General features: G+C 36.8%; 1 pseudogene; it reads left to right on the top strand.

The window, feature by feature from the left end:
• The first annotated feature begins 2,066 nt into the window (after positions 1–2,066).
• Positions 2,067–2,893, top strand: LOC116105091 (annotated as a pseudogene).
• Positions 2,894–4,058: the final 1,165 nt, after the last annotated feature.

Raw genomic sequence — 4,058 nt, 5'->3', positions numbered from 1 at the left:
AAAAAATTTTGAAAACTGATCCAAAAAACCGGTTTTTCAAAGTAACCGGTTCAGTTTCGGTCTTTTAAATTAAGAAAACTGAAAAAATCGGTTTGGTTAACAGAATTTTGAACTAATTACAGGCTGATTGTCCCAACAAAGTTGAACTTGAAACCAGAGAAGTAAAGAGCGAGAGAGTTAAAAAATTAAAAATTAAAATTAAAAAAACTGACAAACTCTGCACACCTGCACTGCATTTAATTCCTTGAAACTCTATCTATCTCTAATTAAAATTTAAAACTCTCCTTCACTCCTCATGTTTTCAAATACCCCACCACTACTCACCTTCCCCTGTTGGCCCCCACTTATGTTTATTGCTTCTTCTCCTACAATTACAAACTCCCTTTTTCTGCCTTGTAAAATATCTCTAAAAAATATAAAAAACCATAATTTCACATTTCAAATCCAGATGCTAAGCTATGTTTGGTTGCTGATGACATGTGGCTAGTCCAAATCGAAGCCTTTGTCGGTTGGTTGCGATATCGGGACCACTTACACCTTCATCTCAACAAGCTTCCCCACCACCATCCACAACAGCGCAACTGCAATTCTCTCTTCCACACATCTATTCACCTGGCCTTAACCAACCCACTCTCATCTCCCATTTTCTTTAACGACTGGATCTATAGCAAATGGGTTTCTTAGGTTTTGTAAGTTTTTTATTTTCTTTGGTTTTTCCTTCATGAATCTATGATTTTGGTCTTGTAAATGCAATTGGGAAGTTAAAATATTGAGGAGAATAGTGTTAAAAGATTGGGAAGAAAGTTGGGATTATTTTGCAGTGTTAACATTTTGTTGATTCTTGTTATGATGATATGTATTAAAGTTGAAATAATCAGAGGCAGTGAATAAGTTTTGTTGCAGAGTTGTTCTTCAATTTAATATTGTGTATAAAATTGGTTAACCGGTTTTCGAACCGAACTATCGATTTGGTTAGAAACCGGTTCATATGATATTCCGATTCAGTTTCGGTTTCGGTTCGAAAAATTGTTTGAACCGAAAAACTTGTTTGGTTCGAAAAACACCCCATCCAATTCAGTTAATCCGATTTCCACACCCCTAGCTTTGATGGAGACTTTGCAGAGATGAAAAACCTGACTCTCTTTTTCTTTTCTGCCTCGTCTGTTGCAACTTTTTTTTTTTTTTTTTTTTTTTCTTATTCTTTTTTTAACTACAACCTATTGAGCTTTGAATGGGCCACCTCACATAGGAGGGACCTTGGCCCAACAATTTTTATGGTAGGGCTTCACCATCTTAGATTGGGAAGGAATAACATAATTACTCCTATGCACAGTTTAAACTATACTTATTCGGTTGAAGCTTCAATAATGCTGGTTTGACATGGTCAGTTTTTATTTATTATTTTAGGGGTTTAGACATATATAGTCAACTCAATAATTTTAATTCCTCAAAATGTGAAGGTTTTTATTTAAAATAAATCTAGCTGTTAAATTTAGTGATTTACAAATATACCTCAATGAAACAACAAAAGATATGATCTCTAACATTTAATCTAGACTTTGATACTTTCACCGTATATTTATATTCTAATTAAGCAAGCTAGATCGAGCTAGACTTAATAATCTAACACATTCTAACTATATTTGCTCTTATTTTTATCAAGGACAATTAGATTAAGTCAAATGATTTTACGTTGGATTTGTCTTTTAAATAAACTTTGACATTTGGGAATCAAATAACTGAAGACGACTGTATAGGGGAATTTCTCTTAATTTTTTTTATATTCAGTATGTTGCATTTGTATGAAAAGATTTAAGAATGATTTCTTTATCTTTGACGTGCAGATCATGGTGCCTTACAGATCTTGTTAACAAGAAGGTGTTCCTATGAGCCGCATTGATGATGCTGTAAGGGGAATTCTGAGATTAAAAGTTCATGGCCTCTTAAAGATTCCATAGGGCGATTACGGTTTCGTTGACAACTTGGATGTAATGTAAGCTAGTTTGCATCGATCCTTATAAGTATCAAAATTCGGCACAGTTAACAATTTTCTCTTCTAACTATTCTTAACCGCTGTTTTGTATTTTCTTCAGGAGCATAGAGAACTAGATACAGAAGCTGTGAGGAAGTCACTTGTGCTATTTAAAAATGGAAAGCTCCAAATCAACCTTAATTGCCTCTCCCACAGAAGCCTCAAAGATCCTTGTTGCTAGAACCCATACTAATAATTTGGGTTTCCAATGTGGAGGTTGGACCATTGAGTGGCAAAGAGCTAGTGGAAATAACTAGAGCGGGTACAAAAGAATTAAATCAGAATTCTTTACTAATTTGAGCTTAATTGACTCAACAAATTCTGCTTTTGTTTTGCTTATAACAGGAGCTACCATTCTTAATGCAATAAAAGAACCACGGTTGATCCAAGCACAAATGTTGTCTTCCAAGAAAATCTTGACACTAACTTTGTCAAGTCCTGTAACTTCTAATACGCCATAGCCTGGTCGGTGAGAAGCCGTACGCCGAGACAAAGGGAGAAAAACTAAACTTGAAGCTGCTGTCTCCAGGGTCAGAAACAACAACAATGTTTGCGGAAACATAAAATGCTTGGTGGTGGTCATCTCCGACTGCCCTTTGGTGATCGAACCTATGTTTCGACTGTGGATGCTCTCGTTGTCGCTTGGCTCCTTGAGTGAAGGCAAAGGAATGAGCGATGTTCTTTTTGGTGACTATCCATTCACAGGAGAATTGGCTAGAACTTGGTTTGAGAGAGTTATCAATTGCCCATGAATGTTGGGATCCACATTATGATCCACTCTTCCCATTTGCTTCGGTTTGGAGACTAGGGCCACTAAGTGATCAATCAATCAAGCAAGTGATTGTTAATATTTTGAGTTAACGACTTTTTCCCACCCAAAAATGCCTTAATGATACTTCCCATCCTCAATCTTTAAAATCACTTTACTACCCACCATTAGTATTTTCATTGGGAGGAAGGGCATGATGGTCAAAAGTCAATTATAAGTGAGGGCAAGATGGTCTTTTGGCTTCATCAATCACTCCTAAAACACTCGACCATCTTCAGCAATTTCTCAACCTTCTCAGGCAGCCCTCTCGTTGGAAATCATCCCCCACCTTCCATTTGACTCACCGTTTTGCCCTCCTCAAAACCCCCAAGTTTCCCGACCCGATAGCTTCCCTAACACTCCTAGGTTTTGTCACAGTTCCTAGCCTTTTTCTGGCCGCCTTTGGCAAACCGTGAATGAGCAATGTCCAACTTAGGGGCTTTTGTAGTAGAGAGGTTGGTAAGCTTTTGGTGGTGTAGATTGGATTTGGTGGTCAGAGTTGGCTGGAATGGGTTTGGAAGTGGCAATTAAGGGAAGAAAAAAAGTGCAAAAACCGATGAAAAATGGGAGATATGAAGGAAAAGGAGGTATGAGTTTTGTAGAGGAAGTTGTGAGGAGTCTGTATAGGTCTCGGAAGTGATTTTGAGCCATAATCGATTAGAAAAAGGCGAAAATCGCCAGTTGCGACGTTGCTAACATGCACTGCCCTTTGCTAACATGTGCATCTCTTGTTCACTAGATTCTAGTGGCCAAAATTTCTCCTGTCCCCCCCACATACTCACTGGCCCTTCCCCTACAAAACCCTTAGGTTTCCCACCCTAATTACTTTCCTAACATCACCGTTTTCCAATGTCAAATTTGGTGAGGCTCGTTGCGGTCGCCAACGATTGGGGGTTAATCTTTGTGGGGTATTTTCATCCTTACAATGTATTTAATGGAAATTGTTAAAGGAATATAATTTTTGGGTGGTAAAATGATAATTTAGAAGTCTGAGGGTGAGAAAGGTTATTTAGCCATTTTTAGTGGGAAAAAGTCTCTAACTTTTAATATTTTACATATTTTTTTCAAGATTACAAATCATTATATAATTTAATCTGATAAAAAATATGATGTTGTGAACCTGCATTAATAGAAATAAAGATTCTTATTATATTACTGGAGCAAAAAGAATGAATTTCCATTGAAGTGATACTTTACTTTATTCTTAATATTGCGTTA

The sequence above is a fragment of the Pistacia vera genome, unplaced genomic scaffold, assembly GCF_008641045.1.
Source record: "Pistacia vera cultivar Batoury unplaced genomic scaffold, PisVer_v2 Contig492, whole genome shotgun sequence".
In the NCBI taxonomy this organism is placed as follows: domain Eukaryota; kingdom Viridiplantae; phylum Streptophyta; class Magnoliopsida; order Sapindales; family Anacardiaceae; genus Pistacia; species Pistacia vera.
Note: the sequence above shows the minus strand (reverse complement) of the source record. Positions and strands in the feature narration are given on the sequence as shown.